Source organism: Taudactylus pleione, unplaced genomic scaffold (assembly GCF_031769625.1).
Source record: "Taudactylus pleione unplaced genomic scaffold, aTauple2 ptg000013l, whole genome shotgun sequence".
NCBI classification, from domain to species: Eukaryota; Metazoa; Chordata; class Amphibia; order Anura; family Myobatrachidae; genus Taudactylus; species Taudactylus pleione.
Genome location: NW_028284416.1, coordinates 2054433 through 2075356, shown reverse-complemented (window position 1 = coordinate 2075356; position 20924 = coordinate 2054433). Strand labels below are relative to the sequence as shown.

Here is a 20924-nt window from a genome sequence, read left to right as displayed (position 1 = left end):
TGTATATATGACACCCATTATATGACATACAGTACTGTATATATGACACACAGGATCCACACATTATGACATACAGTACTGTATATATGACACACCCATTATATGACATACAGTACTGTATATATGACACACAGAATACACCCATTATATGACATACAGTACTGTATATATGAAACACAAGATACACACATTATATGACATACAGTACTGTATATATGACACACAGGATACACCCATTATATGACATACAGTACTGTATATAGGACACAGGACACACCCATTATATGACATACAGTACTGTATATATGACACACAGGATACACACATTATATGACATACAGTACTGTATATATGATACACAGGATCCACACATTATATGACATACAGTACTGTATATATGACACCCACATTATATGACATACAGTACTGTATATATGACACACACATTATATGACACAGTACTGTATATATGACACACAGGATACGCCCATTATATGACATACAGTACTGTATATATGACACACAGGATACACCCATTATATGACATACAGTACTGTATATATGACACCCATTATATGACATACAGTACTGTATATATGATACACAGGATACACCCATTATATGACATACAGTACTGTATATATGACACACAGGACACACACATTATATGGGATACATTACTGTATATATGATACACAGGATCCACACATTATATGACATACAGTACTGTATATATGACACACAGGACACACACATTATATGACATACAGTACTGTATATATGACACACAGGATACACACATTATATGACATACAGTACTGTATATATGACACACAGGATACACACATTATATGACATACAGTACTGTGTATATGACACACAGGATACACCCATTATATGACATACAGTACTGTATATATGACACCCATTATATGACATACAGTACTGTATATATGACACACAGGATACACCCATTATATGACATACAGTACTGTATATATGACACGCATTATATGACATACAGTACTGTATATATAACACACAGGATACACCCATTATATGACATACAGTACTGTATATATGACACCCATTATATGACATACAGTACTGTATATATGACACACAGGATCCACACATTATGACATACAGTACTGTATATATGACACACCCATTATATGACATACAGTACTGTATATATGACACACAGAATACACCCATTATATGACATACAGTACTGTATATATGAAACACAAGATACACACATTATATGACATACAGTACTGTATATATGACACACAGGATACACCCATTATATGACATACAGTACTGTATATAGGACACAGGACACACCCATTATATGACATACAGTACTGTATATATGACACACAGGATACACATATTAAATGGGATACGTTCAGTATCCCAACAAAAGAGAGACGGGCAGTCAGAATGCCAATGCCAGAATCCCTACATTTATCAGAATCCCAGTACCGGCATCCCAACCGCCAGCATCCCGAAGGTAAGTAGCGGGGTTGGGGGAGGGTTAGGCACTAGGGGGAGGGTTAGGCACTAAGGGGGAGTTTTAGGTTTAGGGTGCGGGGAGGGGGAAGTTAGATTTAGGCACTGAGGGGAGGTTAAGTTTAGGCATCGGGGAGGGAGGGTTAGGCACTAAGGGGGAGGGTTAGGCATTAAGGGGAGGGTTAGGCACTAAGGGGGAGGGTTAGGCACAGGCATCGGGGAGGGAGGATTAGGCACTAAGGGGGAGGGTTAGGCACTAAGGGGGAGTTTTAGGTTTAGGGTGTGGGGAGGGGGAGGTTAGGTTTAGGCACTGAGGGGAGGTTAGGTTTAGGCATCAGGGAGGGAGGGTTAGGGAGAGGGTTAGGATCCTGACCAATAAGTGTCATTATTCTAACCTTGTCGGGATTTTGACCACCGGGATCCCATGCGCTGGCATCCCGTACCCATCCCCACTATATTATATACAGTGTATATAAATATATATATAGCATATATATAACAGTTTACACACATTATATGATATTCAGTATATATGTCATGCAGGATACACAGCATCAATCATGATCAAATGGTCGACCGCGAACACTCAACCAGTAGACCGCGGTGGAAGTCCAGCAGCTAGCTGTAGTCGCTGCTGTCTCTGTCACATGTGACAGCAATAGCCAAGAAGAATCATGCCGATTCTTATTGGCTGAGGATGTCACATGTAACAGCCTCCAGTGCGCCGGTGCCAGAGCTGGATTAATGTAGGGGACGGGAATATGTGCTCCGGGCCCTACCTTAATCCAGTTCTAGCACCGGCTTATGTACAATATACCTGTCAGTCACACATACATTATATGACATACAGTATACCTGTCAGTCACACATACATTATATGACATACAGTATACCTGTCAGTCACACATACATTATATGACATACAGTATATCTGTCAGACAGTCACACATACAGTCAGGTGCATAAATATTGGGAACATTGACAGAATTTTCAGATTTTGGCCTCTATTCACCACCACAATGGCTTTGAAATGAAACAAACAAGATGTGCTTTACCTGCAGACTTTCAGATTTAATTTGAGGGTAATTACATCCAAATCAGGTGAACAGTGTAGGAATTACAATGGTTTCTATATGTGCCTCCCACTTTTTAAGGGGCCAAAAGTAATGGGACTATCAACTCAAAAGCTATTTCATGGACAGGTGTGGGCTATTCCCTCGTTATTTCATTATCAATTAAGCAGGTAAAAGGCCTGGAGTTGATTCTAGGTGTGACATTTGCATTTGGAATCAGTTGCTGTCAACTCTCAATATGAGACCCAAAGAGCTGTCACTATCAGTGAAGCAAGCCATCATTATTCTGAAAAATCAAAACAAACCCATCAGAGAGATAGCAGAAACATTAGGTGTGGCCAAATCAACTGTTTGGAACATTCTTAAAAAGAAAGAACGCATCGGAGAGCTCAGCAACACCAAAAGACCCGGAAGACCATGGAAAACAACTGTGGTGGATGACAGAAGAATTATTTCCCAGGTGAAGAAAAACCCCTTCACAACAGTTGGCCAAATCAAGAACACTCTCCAGGAGGTAGATGTATATGTGTCAAAGTCAACAATCAAGAGAAGACTTTACAAGAGTGAATATAGAGGGTTCACCACAAGGAATGGGTATGAAATTCCCATCAGCGGCAGCCCGACAAGAGCAGAGTTAGAAGCAGCGGAAGCCCGACAGCGCTGGAAATCCCGATCGTGGATAGTTAAGTATCTACTAACCTAACCCCCGTAACCCTCCTTAGGGGTGCCTAACCCTAACTTCCCCCCCAAGTGCCTAACCCTAATCCCCCCTCTAAGTGCCTAACCCTAACCACCCCCTTCCCCGCTGCCTAAACCTAAGTCCCCCCCGGGGGTGCCTAACCCTAACCCTCCCCCTAGCCTAACCCTCCCAGGGGGGGTGCCTAACCCTAAGTCCCCCCCGGGAGCCCTAAACCTAACCCTCCCCCCTGTGGCTGTCCGTTCGTCAGGGAAATGCGGGCGTCTACATCTAGACGCACGGCATTTCACCCTTGCCGGGATATGACAGTCGGGAATCCGGCTGCCGGTATTTAGGCAGTCGGCTTCCCGATTGCTTCCCCACCACAAGATGTAAACCATTGGTGAGCCACAAAAACAGGAAGACCAGATTAGAGTTTGCCAAACAACATCTAAAAAAGCCATTACAGTTCTGGAACAACATTCTATGGACAGATGAGACAAAGATCAATTTGTACCAGAGTGATGGGAAGAGAAGAGTATGGAGAAGGAAAGGAACTGCTCATGATCCAAAACATACCACCTCATCAGTGAAGCATGGTGGTGGTAGTGTCATGGCGTGGGCATGTATGGCTGCCAATGGAACTGGTTCCCTTGTATTTATTGATGATGTGACTGCTGACAAGAGCAACAGAATGAATTCTGAAGTGTTTCGGGCAATATTATATGCTCATATTCAGTCAAATGCTTCAGAACTCATTGGACGGCGCTTCACAGTGCAGATGGACAATGACCCGAAGCATACTGCACAAGCAACCAAAGAGTTTTTTAAGGCTAAAAAGTGGAATGTTATGCAATGGCCAAGTCAATCCCCTGACCTGAATCCGATTGAGCATGCATTTCACTTGATGAAGACAAAACTGAAGGGAAATTGCCCCAAGAACAAGCAGGAACTGAAGACATTTGCAGTAGAGGCCTGGCAGAGCATCACCAGGGATGAAACCCAGCGTCTGGTGATGTCTATACGTTCCAGACTTCAGGCTGTAATTGTCTGCAAAGGATTTGCAACAAAGTATTAAAAAGTGAAAGTTAAATTTAGGATTGTTTAGTTTGTCCCATTACTTTTGGCCCCTTAAAAAGTGGGAGGCACATATAGAAACCGTAATTCCTACACCGTTCACCTGATTTGGATGTAATTACCCTCAAATTAAATCTGAAAGTCTGCAGGTAAAGCACATCTTGTTTGTTTCATTTCAAAGCCATTGTGGTGGTGAATAGAGGCCAAAATCTGAAAATTCTGTCAATGTTCCCAATATTTATGCACCTGACTGTACATTACATGACATACAGTATACCTGTCAGACAGTCACACATACATTATATGACATACAGTATACCTGTCAGACAGTCACACATACATTACATGACATACAGTATACCTGTCAGTCACACACACATTATAAGACATACAGTATACCTGTCAGACAGTCACACATACATTACATGACACACAGTATACCTGTCAGACAGTCACACATACATTACATGACACACAGTATACCTGTCAGACAGTCACACATACATTATATGACATACAGTATACCTGTCAGTCACACATACATTATATGACATACAGTATACTTGTCAGACAGTCACACATACATTATATGACATACAGTATACCTGTCAGACAGTCACACATACATTATATGACATACAGTATACCTGTCAGACAGTCACACATACATTACATGACATACAGTATATCTGTCAGACAGTCACACATACATTACATGACATACAGTATATCTGTCAGACAGTCACACATACATTACATGACATACAGTATACCTGTCAGACAGTCACACATACATTACATACAGTATACCTGTCAGACAGTCACACATACATTACATGACATACAGTATACCTGTCAGTCACACATACATTATATGACGTACAGTATACCTGTCAGACAGTCACACATACATTACATGACACACAGTATACCTGTCAGACAGTCACACATACATTATATGATATACAGTATACCTGTCAGTCACGCATACATTACATGACATACAGTATATCTGTCAGTCACACATACATTACATGACATACAGTATACCTGTCAGACAGTCACACATACATGACATACAGTATATCTGTCAGACAGTCACACATACATGACATACAGTATATCTGTCAGTCACACATACATTATATGACATACAGTATATATGTCAGACAGGACACACACATCATATGACATACAGTATATATATTTGTCAGACAGGACACACATTATATGACATACAGTATATATGTCAGACAGGACACACACATCATATGACATACAGTATATATATTTGTCAGACAGGACACACATCATATGACATACAGTATATATGTCAGACAGGACACACACATCATATGACATACAGTGTATATGTCAGACAGGACACACACATCATATGACATACAGTATATCAGACAGGACATACACATCATATGACATACAGTATATATGTCAGACAGAACACACACATCATATGACATACAGTATATATGTCAGACAGGACACACACATCATATGACATACAGTATATCAGACAGGACACACACATCATATGACATACAGTGTATATGTCAGACAGAACACACACATCATATGACATACAGTGTATATGTCAGACAGGACACACACATCATATGACATACAGTGTATATGTCAGACAGAACACACACATCATATGACATACAGTATATATGTCAGACAGAACACACACATCATATGACATACAGTATATATGTCAGACAGAACACACACATCATATGACATACAGTATATATGTCAGACAGGACACACACATCATATGACATACAGTATATATGTCAGACAGAACACACACACATGACATACAGTATATATGTCAGACAGGACACACATCATATGACATACAGTATATATGTCAGACAGGACACACACATCATATGACATACAGTATATATATCAGACAGAACACACACATCATATGACATACAGTGTATATGTCAGACAGGACACACACATCATATGACATACAGTATATATGTCAGACAGAACACACACATCATATGACATACAGTGTATATGTCAGACAGGACACACACATCATATGACATACAGTATATCAGACAGGACACACACATCATATGACATACAGTGTATATGTCAGACAGGACACACACATCATATGACATACAGTATATCAGACAGGACACACACATCATATGACATACAGTATATATGTCAGACAGAACACACACATCATATGACATACAGTATATATGTCAGACAGGACACACACATCATATGACATACAGTATATCAGACAGGACACACACATCATATGACATACAGTGTATATGTCAGACAGGACACACACATCATATGACATACAGTATATCAGACAGGACACACACATCATATGACATACAGTATATATGTCAGACAGAACACACACATCATATGACATACAGTATATATGTCAGACAGAACACACACATCATATGACATACAGTATATATGTCAGACAGGACACACACATCATATGACATACAGTATATATGTCAGACAGAACACACACACATGACATACAGTATATATGTCAGACAGGACACACATCATATGACATACAGTATATATGTCAGACAGGACACACACATCATATGACATACAGTGTATATGTCAGACAGGACACACACATCATATGACATACAGTATATATGTCAGACAGAACACACACATCATATGACATACAGTATATATGTCAGACAGAACACACACATCATATGACATACAGTATATATGTCAGACAGGACACACACATCATATGACATACAGTATATATGTCAGACAGAACACACACACATGACATACAGTATATATGTCAGACAGGACACACATCATATGACATACAGTGTATATGTCAGACAGGACACACACATCATATGACATACAGTATATATGTCAGACAGGACACACACATCATATGACATACAGTGTATATGTCAGACAGGACACACACATCATATGACATACAGTATATATGTCAGACAGAACACACACATCATATGACATACAGTATATATGTCAGACAGAACACACACATCATATGACATACAGTATATATGTCAGACAGGACACACACATCATATGACATACAGTATATATGTCAGACAGAACACACACACATGACATACAGTATATATGTCAGACAGGACACACACATCATATGACATACAGTATATATGTCAGACAGAACACACACACATGACATACAGTATATATGTCAGACAGGACACACATCATATGACATACAGTGTATATGTCAGACAGGACACACACATCATATGACATATAGTATATATGTCAGACAGGACACACACATCATATGACATACAGTGTATATGTCAGACAGGACACACACATCATATGACATACAGTATATATGTCAGACAGAACACACACATCATATGACATACAGTATATATGTCAGACAGAACACACACATCATATGACATACAGTATATATGTCAGACAGGACACACACATCATATGACATACAGTATATATGTCAGACAGAACACACACACATGACATACAGTATATATGTCAGACAGGACACACACATCATATGACATACAGTATATATGTCAGACAGAACACACACACATGACATACAGTATATATGTCAGACAGGACACACATCATATGACATACAGTGTATATGTCAGACAGGACACACACATCATATGACATATAGTATATATGTCAGACAGGACACACACATCATATGACATACAGTGTATATGTCAGACAGGACACACACATCATATGACATACAGTATATATGTCAGACAGAACACACACATCATATGACATACAGTATATATGTCAGACAGAACACACACATCATATGACATACAGTATATATGTCAGACAGGACACACACATCATATGACATACAGTGTATATGTCAGACAGGACACACACATCATATGACATACAGTATATATGTCAGACAGAACACACACACATGACATACAGTATATATGTCAGACAGAACACACACACATGACATACAGTATATATGTCAGACAGGACACACATCATATGACATACAGTATATATGTCAAACAGGACACACACATCATATGACATACAGTGTATATGACGAAAAGTATATAACGCCGTACACAGATATATATGACATCCTGCAGTGACACATGTATGTATGTATGTAAGTAATGTAATGTAATGTAATGTGATGTACAGCAGCAGCAGCAGCAGCCTCCTCCTCTCCCGCTCTCCTCCTCCGGCCTCCTCCCGCCTCCCAGCCTCCTCCCACTCCAGCCGATCCGCTCAACTCTCCCGGGCCGAGGCTGCCAGGGAGCCGGGGACTCATCGCATCCAGCCGGCCAGGAGAGCCGCCCCTGCACCGCTAATCCCCGACAAGGTAAGGCAGCCAGACCCCCGACTCCCACCCGTCCCGGGGCCCCCACATCCCACCGGTGGCCCCCCCCAGAGCCGGAGAAAGGGGGGAGCTCCGTGCATGCGAGGGGCGGGAGATTTATGTGGTGGGGGGATTCATCAGTGTCACCCCCCCCCCCACCTCCCAACAATGCCCCAACCAGGGGGTTGGGGTGCAACGTGTGTGTTGGAGGGGTCTCAGCATCACAACTGTCAGCCCCCCCTCTGTGACCATCCCGGGGTCCCCCCCAACCCCAATGCTCCTCGGGCCCCGGCCATGCCCACCCCCCCATCATCACTCCCAATCTTATACAGTTATATACATTTCAGGGAAATTATTCTGTACAGTTTCTCTCATAAATGTAATTTGGGTCCCCAGAAATGTTGCACAGCCCCCCAAATCCGCTCCCCCTTGGACCCCTGAGCCCGGGCCACATCCTCCACCCCCCCATCTCGGGCCTTATTTCTCTCAATTTTTTTCCAATATTTTTTTTTTTTCCGGCAGATTTATTTCATTAGCAGAGCGCCACCTGCAGGAGAACTTCCCCCAAATGCAGAAATTCACCAGGAAAAGAAACAATTATTTCTCTAATTTATATATATAAAAAATAAATAAATCCCAAACTTTAATTTCCGCATCCAGGTCTGTCACTGTCGGGGGAGGGGGTGTTAAGGCTACTGTCACAGGGGCCGCTCTGCAGCATCCCCTTCTATACCCTTCACCCAGTGATCCCAAATTTTAAATATTGTATTTTTTTTCCAATGTCTGGAAAGTGAAATTAATTTTTTTTTTTTTTTCTTTCATCTAAAATTTTTATTCCCCCCCCCCCCCCCCCCACACACACACTCCCCGTAGAGGCATGAACGTAAAGGGGAAGAAAACATGGGTGCAGGGCTGCACTTTTGGACGAGAATGAGAAATAGGAAATTTCAATTATTTCAGCTAAAGATGAAGTGATTATAAATTATCCTATCATCCTGCTATTCCTGGAGGAGATATCCGGATTTCTGCATTGGGGAAAGAAAAAAAAAAATATATATATATTTGTGCAATGTTAAGAAGGCACACCCAAAAAAAAAAAAAAATTATACAATTTTAAGTTTTTGCAAATTATAGGATTATTTTGACTTTTGTATGTGATGCATTAATTTGTTGTGTTTTATTTCTACTGAACTAGGTTTGGTGTTAAGATTTTTGTTATTCATATTAAATTCTCTAGAAAATGGCTAAAGTTTAAGAGCTATCTGTTTATAACCATCGTGGGTTTTATTTAGGCTGCTCAATTAAATTTTTTGCCTGAATGTGAGCTCTACTAAAATCGTTTTTTAAAATGTTCTTTTTAAATATAGACTTTATATGTTGGCACTATACATCTGCTTTGGCAATATAAGCCACAGGCGTATGATACATTTATTCAACCAGTGTCTGCCATATTGAATTAAATTTTAATTAATGAATTTGTACACTGTGGCTGCAGTAGTAGAGCTGAAACCTTTTTTTTTTTTTTTTTAACCTTTTGCTAGTTTCGAGCTCTTGTCTTCCCTTTTGTTTTTCCAGGGTTTTCTTTGTGATCAGAAAATTAAGCTATTTGTTGTGATTTCATCAATTTGCAGTTACTCTGGTAGGCATTTTTTTTTTTTTGTATAGTGAGAATTTGCAGTTGAAATCTAAGTTTACTTTAAATGCTGATTGTTATATTGTTCTCTTCCCATAATTTTTTTTTTTTAGTTTTAGAAAATTGTACTGTCCTATACTTAATGTAATTTTTTTTTAAACAAATTTTTGGGCCCCCCCCCAACACGAAAACTCTGGACTGAGTTGTTTTACTTCACTGGATATATTGTGTTTATTTTGATCAAATGGTTTAGTTATTTATTTTTAGTTTGAGTTTGTGACTTCGTGGTAAAAGTTTTTAGTTTTTTTTCAAACTGGCTTCTGGTTATATTTTAATCATAAGGATTTGAAAATAAAGCCCCAAAACTTAACCCTATAATTACTTACTCTTTCAAGAATTTAAATAGTCTACTGTATATGTGTAGTTGCTGGGATCTCGAATCTTGCTACACTACTCTAGTGTCCTAGCAAATAAAAACAATTTTGCTTTATATTGTTTTATTTTCTCATTGTCTAATTGTGTACAAATTGATGAACGCTTTGCTTAACACTTGTGCTGAAGTAGGTGTCGTAAATTGTGAAATTTATGTGCATTGTTATGTTTTGTTGTCATTATTTTTTTGTCTTGAATTTTTTTTGTTTATGGTGGATACGTTTTGTAAAATGGTGGATTTGTCATCTGCATACCTAATAATCCCCTTGGGGCCTTCAACATCTCACAGGGGCAGAAACCGATGTACATGTACTGGTTGTACAGCATTGTAGAATATATTGGAGATATATATATAATATATGATTACAATAAGTTGTGTGTTGGCCATCGGCTCCTCTTCATTACTTTCAGTGTATTCATATAGGTCCCGTTGCATTCTTTTATTTACACTTTAATAAACATGTTATATAAAACATTGTGCATTTCGTTTTTATTTGTGCAAAATGCTGCATGTAGGGAATTGTGCAACCATTGAACAGGTTGAGGCCTGTTTTCTGTTCCCTACCCCCATAAACTGGTTAATATTTTATTTAATCAATATTAACATTTTCTAACAGTATTATATATGTAACCCTTTTGAATAAACTTAAATGTATATTAATTTTCATAAAAACAGCAGCATTTGCAAACTTGTATATGTATATCTTTCCCTACATTGTCAAAGATTTCCAGTTGAATGGGGAGGAGGGGGATTTCATATTGACATTTCCAGTTACTGGTGACATGCTAAATTTGTTGCTGAGATGTGAGCTCTGCAAAGTTACTTCTCCACATTTGATGCAATTTGTCAGCAAGGCGTTTTAAATTTTTCTAGGTTTGTCTGGAAAAAAATTGTTCATTTATAAAAAAAAAAAAATTAATAGGCAACTGAATGGAAAATGTCTGACGACCCACTGAAATACATATATAGATTTCATAGTTTCTTTCTTACTGGGTGAAATATGATTGGGAGGGGCTCTGTTTATAATCTTTTTGCCCACTAGAGGGCAATGGTTTTCATGAAGTCTTTCGATATTTAAATTATCTGTAGAACAGGCGATATGGCAGCTTCCATAATAAATACACCAAACTGAAATTTCAATCTGCTAATTCTTGCTCATAAGTTTTACATTACATTGTATATAACAGAAAAATGAGGCCAGTCTTATAAATAGAGAATGTTTTACCTTTATACCAAACGAGACCTGTATGGGCGATTATGATCCTCAATATGATTATAGCTATGCACATAAAAATTAATTTCAGTATTATTTAAAGTGAATAAAAAAAGTATTAAAATTATCTATTTCTTCCCAATTAGAGGCATTTGTAAAATAATACTCCATAGTAATGGCACTCATTGCAGCTTTATAGCTGTAACAAAAGGTGTGTGGGAAACTTTCACATTGCAGAAATTGGGTGGGCTTATTTGAGGGGGGGAGGGGCGGCACAGGGGTGGAAGCATTGTGCATAATGCCAGTTAGTTCCAAACACATCAGTGCAATCCGAAAGCCTGGAGTGGCCCTGACACCACCGTAGTAGGAGGCCAAAAAATGTTGCACGTGCATTCCGTGGCATAATAGAATGTGTGTTTGTAACAGACATCCACAGTAGCGGAGTACAATTGATCCAGAGTCACATCTCAGCAGTTTGCGACTTTACTGCGCACATCACTAGGAATTGTGGCAGATGAACAACTGATATCTTCAAGCTCACCTCTGCAGGGTGTGAGGGAAAATTCTGCAATGGCGGTGGTCGCGAATTGCCAGCAACACGTGCGGAATGCAGGCAACTCTCGCCCATCGCTATGAAGTGAAAGCGCCCAACCAACAGTAGATTGTAATCTCGACTGGGCAGGGAAACAATACTGCATGTAGCACTGTGTGAAATGTTTTCGATATAAAGAAAAATAATAATGTACATTTATAAGGATCTTGCTCTTTTTCTTTAAAGTAAAGCCACTGTTTGACAATCCTATATATCAAAGACCTATTTTATTACTGTGCTGAAGAATATACATGAAATAAATGGAATTTTTATTCAGCAACATACAGTATGTATGTCCAGAATTGCTTCTATCCCCGCTCTACAGCAGGCTGACTTATTAGGAGGCAGGTGATTTAAAAATTAAACAGGCACAGGTAGGCTGACAGATTTGCATCCTTGCTTTCTGGATAGGTACATTCATATTCCGGGCCACAGATGTCACAGCAGCTCTACTGACTGCAGTCTCCATTTTTATTTTTATTTTTATTTCTTGACCTGCATCGGATCCCACGCCGCTGCGCTCTACCAAACGCAGTAATAGAATATAGATGTAGGAGGGCGCTGCTCTCAGGCTGGCAAGCTATAGGAAAATAGGAGTTTGAAACATGAGGTGAAATGCCATAGATTGCATATTGATCCATCCAGGCTGCAATGGAGAAGTGTAAATGGTTGAGATCCGGCACACTGTCAGGATGTTTCGGGGATGCTGATTATATGAGTGTGTGGAGCATCCAATTAGCTCCCAAAATATACTACTATCAGATCATCCATAATAAAGAATATTCAGACGTCGCAGCAGTGAGATTGGGCTCCTGATGAGGGTGAACAGAATTGGTGTGATCTCCGACATTTTACTTTACAGGAGAGGAAGCTTTGCTTTAAGAAAAACCAGGGACAGTGGGAGGTCATCGGAGGTTTTGCCATCGAAAACTTATTGCGCACGTCCCCGCGTATCCCCGTATTCAATTCCAAATTGGCTAAAATGAAATCAGCGAAAAGTCCTGTCGTTTTTGGGGAAATCAGCTTGACACCCCTCTAAAGATGCTCTGACATGGGGGTTCACCATGAATAGCTTTCCCGCTAGGCTGTTTTAGCGGGGCGCGGCGCCCTGCCCTCCCTCTGGAGGGCAAAAAGCACCCTGCCCTCCAGAAGGAGGGCAAAAAGCGTCCTGCCCTCACAGCCTGCGGGTGCTGTCTTCACCCGCGGGTCGCAATTTGCGGTGACCCGGCATCTATTCTCCTCGTCTGCAACGCTTGGGGGCTGTCTGGCGTGTCCGTAAGTGCCGGGCACGCCCCCAAGAGTGACGAAAAGGGGACGCATCTTATAGACACGCCCCTTTCAATGGCCACGCCCCCTTTTCGGGCGCGCGCACAAAGGTGCCCTCTGGCGGCAGGCAGGAGTGAACACTATATGGATGCCTTTTGCAGGGCTATTCGGGGGTATTTGGGGTCTTTGGTCTAAATTGGCGCTGTTTAGCGTCTTTGGGAGAGTGGTGAAGAATATCATTTAGCAACTTTTTTTAGCCAAAATAAGTATTCCAATCAAAATTTGGGGTACATGAAAATGGGGGCAAGCTAAAGTGAAGCATTAAAAAGCACCAAAAACGCACTTTGAGCAATCACTTGCAATAAAAAACCCCTCCCCCATACCTGCAGGCCCCCCAACGGCTATTTCGCTAGTTTTTGAAGTTGTATACCCACTTTAACATTTTTCGCCCACTTTTTCAAAATGCTTTTTTTGGGGTGTCCTTTGTTTTTTTTTTAGCATTTTTTTACGCAGTTAGTGTCAAGGGGGGGGGGTGTACAAAGGGTGCAGAGTGATTTCCATACCTCTGCGCCCCAAATCTGCACTTTTTTCCGCCGGGTATTCATGGGCGAAACGTAATCGCCTATTACATTGTGTTTTCGCACCGGCGAAAAGACGCTAAAATGAAATACGGGGATAAGTGAAATCGGCAAAGATGACGTCATCGGCGAAAAAGTTTAGCTGGAAACGGCTCTTCGCTCCTAATTGAATACCGCCCAGTATGGGTAAAGTTAGGGATTCTTTAAAATGCTTCAAACATGACGCTAAAAATTACAGAACCCCCCTCCTCCCAATAGAAAATCCGCAGTCCCAATCATTCTGCATAATATGTAACATTCCTGTATTTTTCAGTGACTTGAAAACGTATCAAGTACCTCCTCCAGACGATTGGTCATTTTCAGGATGGGGGTGGTTTATTTGTGAGTCAAACACACATTTTCTCCCAAAATAGTTAATCATAAACTATAAAAGCAATCTAAAAAAAGAAATCAAACCTGGAAGATGATCCATGGTTTGACCCACCTCTGCCAGCATTAGATGGGTCTTGTACAACGCTGTCGGAGTTCTTGGCTGATTTTTTATTTTTTTTCCCCACAATCCATAGATGCGCTCAAGAGAATGAGCGATGATTATCTACTGTATTACACGGTAGTTCTGCAGCTAAACAGGTTGGTTTTGCCTTAAAACTTATTGGTGCTTTAAATCTAGTGGCTATAATTCCGGAATTGCGCCAGTGCCCACCTATCGTGGGCTATGATATTTGGGTCTTGGGGCGCAATTCAGTTGCTTTAGCGGGCCTGATCTCCCGTCTTAAATTGACATGAGATCGTGTGGCGCTATTCAGTTGACGCTGATCTTCGCATCGATCGGGCCCAAAGAGGTGGGGTTTAGCCGTGTAAAACGGCTACACCCCACCAAAGTCCGATTGCGAAAAGTGCGCCCAAACTTGTCATTTCGCGCATTTCAGCTTGCCATCCACGGGGGTGTGTGAGCTGATATGCCCACGCCGACAGCTGTTCGCGCGCGATAGGAGCAACAATTGAATAGCTCCGTCGGGCACAAGGACGGCCCAAAACAATTGAATTGCGCCTTCAGAGTAGCTTCTGATCCAATGACTTTCAGGGAAGGCGTTCTGGATCTAGGTCGCGTGCCTAGCGTTTCGTACTTAACTCCAGTGCTGGAGTGGCTAAATTCATACTGTGACTTGTAAGCTGACACATTGTAAATTTGATCTTGTTTATACACTGAATAGTGATCCCTCCTTTTTATTTATTTTTTAATAATTTGTACAAAAGTCATGGAATAATATTATATTTGAGTGGACGCAGCGCTCAATACCTTGTGGACCAAAAAAATTTTAAATTCTTAATTCGCACTCTGCAAAATGTGTTGGGGGCTTAATGCTTTTTCCAGGCGCTGTAAATATTAAAGCATGTGAATATTTGTGCCTGTGTGTGTATGTCCGTACATAAAACATAAGAGACCCGAAACGTCAGATTTTTTACATTGTTTTGGGTCTGCCGCCCTGCACGCAAGATTTACATGGTACGTCACCAGAGAGCGGATAATGTCAAATCTTTTGTGCCAACAATTCTTGGAAATTCTATTTTATAATCTACATGTAGATATTCTATAGACTAGATTGAGGTATTCCTTGAAGGTTATTTGATGCTTGCGCTAGAAACTTTGGTGAAAATGAAAGCACACCATTGCAATTTGTTTTTAGCCATGTTTATCCCATGTAGGCGACTCTGCTCGTCTGCATGAGAAGTGGGTCAGGCCGCGTTGGAAGGACGCCTCTCGCTTTTATTTGGGCTAAATTTCATGCGCTTTTTTAATGCGGTTATTAACATTAAAATAAGCGCATAAGTATAAAGTAGTTCTGAACTTGGAAAATATGTCAAACGGTATGAAAAAAAATTATTGAAACGCCGAATTTGTAACCATCAAATTGTGGACACTTGACAACTTGGCATGTGGTCCCTCCACCCAATGGGTCTCCAGCAGCAATATTACATCAGGGTTGAATGATTTGAGATGCGACACATCTAATCGTATGCTCGTTTGTACAATCGTTCCATTTGTTGGCACAAATCGTAAAGAATTTCAAGGGAAATCGTAAACGAGATCGGATCGTTTACAAATCGCACTGTGTATGGGCACCTTTAGTCAAAGACGCCTAATAATAATAAATAATTATTATTATTATAATAATAAAGAATTTAGAAATTTGCCTCGTGCCTTATTGTACCTGTCAATTCCATTCAGACGTCATTATTTTTGTTTTAGAAAATTGTGTCCCAGTTTTGCTTTGTTTTAATATACCTTGCTTTATTTTATATATTTTTTTGGAACCTATTAAATCAAATTATAATAGTGCCCCGTAAATATGCTCGCTACGTCGTTCACATATATGTATTTTTTTTCCTGTATTTGTATTGTACCAGTGCATATGTGTGAGAACAGGATAGAATCTATGCATGTATAGATCCTCTATAGATCAATGCTCTCCATATTGATTGAGAGTGGGGTCTCCGCGCGCTGGAGGCTGAGAAATGCATCTGTCTTTCAGAGCTTTATTCCCTACAGAGAACCTGGGCAGATTTAATCTAAACCATAGAGTTATAAATCGTTAATTTATATTAACACTAGTAATTATACAGATTCTTCCGCGGATATTGACGAAGGCGATTTTATAGAGTACTTACATCTTCCTAGCCACTCTTATGGGAGGGCCAGATATTCGTAATCACTTTACTGACCTGTCCCACGTGTTCGGTAAAAGACTAGGTACTGATAATAAGCTATAACGCTATGGTCATGATGGAAATAAAAGCATATCGCAGTCCGAAACCAGGAATACTATATCCAAAGTCCATAGTGTTCATTGAAAAGCACAGTCGCATCTCCTAAGCGGTCTGGTTTATATACTCGCCAAGGGCAGGCGAGAGCGATTTCTTGAATATGCGCCTTTCATATCCCCCACCTCCGCCCACTGCAGAAACGCTGTCTGCCCTTACCTCAGAAAACGTGTCATGGGACATCATTTATTGAGGACCCCCAATGTCCACTGACTTTTCTCTATTTATAAACCTATCAAAATGTATAGATTTGATTCATGTGAAAGTGTCTGTACTTTATTCAGTTCTTCGTTTGGCTGTTTACTTTTAGGTAGCCAAAAATTGTCCAAATTGGCAGGAACTTCCAGGCATGACAGATAGGAGGGGTGTTACAGTAAAGAGAGCAGTAATCTTAGATTAATTTTTTTTTTTTTTTTTTTTTTTTTTTTTTTACAGCCATCATTTTTCAGCAATGATGGAAAAATAAACAGTAAAAATAATGTTGTTTTTTTTTTTTATTTAATTTTTTTTTTTTTTTTTTAAATTCGGTAGAAATTACATACACGATGAAAATATTTCACTTTTTTTATTTTTTTTAAAAATAATTTTCAGTTCTTTAAATCTCCACCATAACATTTTAGTATATGGTAAATCAGCCAGTGAATGAACATTTGGTTATAAAACCAGCTTTAAACATCTCAGCCAATCATAGCAATCGTCTCATATTGTTTTATTGATGCAAGTCACTTTGTTCATTCACAGGACTTGTGTGTTAATTTGCCACCTTTTGTGCGTTCCATCTCTGGCCATTTCTAAACTTCTCCTGTATTTTGCTTGTAAAATTAACTATTATTTCTAATACCCACCCCTTTTCATCACTTTGGGGGCGTGTCCGGCACTTAGGGACATGCCAGGCTGTTCCCAGGGTCTCCCTTCTCTGTGAACATTCACCAGCAGTGATCGTTACCACTCTACTTTCCCTACCCGCGGTATACTGTGGTTTGCGGATGAGGACTTGCACCGGCAGGTTGTATTAGCAGGGTGCATTCTGCCTTTCTGAAATTGGGCAGGGCACGGTGCCCTGCTAAAGCACCCTAGCGGGACTGCTAGGCGCCCTGGCGATTTATTTCAATGTTACGGGAGCCCTAGAATGCGAAGAAGTCTCCAATCAAGAAAAGCAGATAGACAAGTGGCTATAGGGTCAAGGCACAATGACCATAGGCACAGCAGATGAGGTTTTGGGTACTGATGTCATTACACTATGGAAAAACTTAAGCTCTGTACTCATCTATACAATCGTCAGGCCGTTCTTTAAATTTTAATCCGTTCTTTTAATATCGAGAGAGTGTGTAGGCACCTTCGATCATGTTTTATCGGATGAAAACTGGTGGAATCGAAGGATGGCATTTTATGTGCAGTTTAATATTCACCCGTTTCGACAGGGCCAGATTGGGCCAAAAGTGCACCTTCCGCCGTTCTTGCAATTCTATACTATATTCTCTGCGGGTGGTACACTAATTTTTTTTTTCTTCGATATTTTGGCATTCGGAAATCGAAGGTCGCAAGCATGATTGAACTTTTGAAGTTGATCGAAACATCGCATCAAAAGAGTGATCGCAAAGATGTGTCCCCAGCTTTAGATCTGAACCATCATCTGGGGAGGAACTGATCGGAGAATAAGAAAATATCAGCCAGATACCATTCTTGGATAAGGGACCTCTGTTTGCATTATATATAATCTACATACACACTAGTAAACCTGCCCCAGTTCTGTCCTTATTATACTTGCCCTCTTTTCCTAGCCCGATTTTCAGGTGGCCTGTCCTGTTTCTGTGGTGGCATGCTGCGTTGTGGATCCCATTGCGTGTCTCATGCATGTTATGTGGGACGTGCATATGCGAGTACATTATTTTTATTGTGTGGTATATGTATGTATGTGTGTGTGTGTGTGTGTGTGTGTGTGTGTGTATATATATATATATATATATATAATATTTCACTCTAGGTCCGGCGGCAGGCAGAAAAGAAGGCGTGGCCAATGAAAAGGGGAGTGTCTTTATGACACATCGCCTTTTTGTCACTCTTGGGGGGCAGCCCCCATGCGCCCGGCATCCACTCATCGGCGGTGACCGCTGTTCCTCCGTTTTTCCCACCCACGGGACACTGCGGGCCGCAGGTGGAGGGCAGAAACCGCTGGCTGTTTCAGCGGGGCGCCGCGTTGGAGGGCTGGGTGCTTTCTGCCCTTCAGAAATAGGGCGGGGCGCTGCAGCCCGCTGAAACAGCCTAGCGGGAACAATGTATATCATTCTACTTTTAACCAAACTGTGATATAGTGTTGTGTCTGATAAATGGTTTATTTTCCCTGAAACCTAATGTGTTTAACAGAACCTGTGTACAATAAGGGATCTGTATGTAGTTAATGTATAATTGGTATAAAGTCTGTTTTTTTTTTTTTTTTTTTTTTTTTTTTTTTTTTTAGGAAGCTCTAAAAGCTTTTTGTCATTAACTGGTAAAGTATAATTTTAGAAATCAAAATTCATGTGATCTTAGCAATGCTGAAACGCTTGGGACCAGGGGTATTTTGGAGATGGGAATATTCCGTATTTTGGACTATTTGCATACCAGAATGAAATCTCATGGGAATAGGACCCAACTATACACACAGAATGCATTTTATGTTTTATATACACCTTATACACACAGCCTGCAGGTCAATTTTTGGCAATATTTTCAATAATTTTGTGGCTCAAACAAAGTTTGTGTTTATACATGAAATTTATTTATGTTTCATATACACCTTATACACACAGCCTGAAGGTAATTTTGTACCATATTTTGAATAATTTTGTGCCTTTTTAAATAAAGTTTGTGTACACTGAATCATCAAAAAGGTGTCACTATCTCGGTCATGTTAAAAACAATTCTGTATTTCGGAATATTTGGATATGGGAGACTCAACCTGTAATACATTTTTATTAATGTTTTAGGTTAAAACTAGGGATGTGCAGGCTCGGATAGGTTCGAGTTTGCACGCCGAGTTCGGATTTTTCCCTCCAAAAAACGGGAATGATGATCTTTGTCCATGCAAGATGACGTTTTGCCTCTTTCTGAGTCCCGTTTTTTGGAGGGAAAAATCCGAACTCTGTGTGCAATCTCGAACCTATTCGAGCCTGCACATCCCTAGTTAAAACTGTCTTTTTTATTTTTTTTTATTTTTAATATACGTATGACATAAATGGGGTTGAGGATTCGGTATTAAGGGTTTGTTAAGCCTAAAATACCAGTTACCTTAAAACCCAGATAGATATCCTAAAGGGAACTTAGCATTATAATGGAGGCTAGGTAACCGGTAATTTCATATTTTTCAGGAGAGATTTATCAAGCCTTGGAGAGATGGAAAGTGGACTGCAAATAGACTGAATAGCACTTTCACATCCCTCCAGGATAGGAATGGCTTATGTGCAGCTACAGAACATCATGTTCTAATATTTATGGTCTAATTTTATTAGATTAGTTTACCTGCCGCCTCAGTAATGTCTGTCCAGGAGAGGGGCCGGTAATCGGCAAGCTCCGTATGTTTATAACATTGAGTATTGACTGTCTGTAGCGGCCGTGAGTAGCATGTCTGACGTCTTTGTTAGCA

The 20924-nt window shown here is 40.2% G+C and overlaps 1 protein-coding gene across 5 annotated transcripts in view; it reads left to right on the top strand.

Annotated features, from left to right (window-relative positions):
- The first annotated feature begins 8616 nt into the window (after positions 1 to 8616).
- ZNF618 (zinc finger protein 618) overlaps positions 8617 to 20924 on the top strand; it is a 114013-nt gene continuing 101705 nt past the window's right edge. For 4 of the 5 annotated variants that reach the window (XM_088469872.1, XM_088469883.1, XM_088469862.1 and 1 more), the window contains exon 1: positions 8617 to 8767. The gene's annotated coding sequence lies outside the window, so the exon portion shown is untranslated. Of the gene's footprint in view, positions 8768 to 10339; positions 10404 to 20924 lie in introns of all 5 variants that reach the window. The other variant, XM_088469858.1, reaches the window with a different exon arrangement.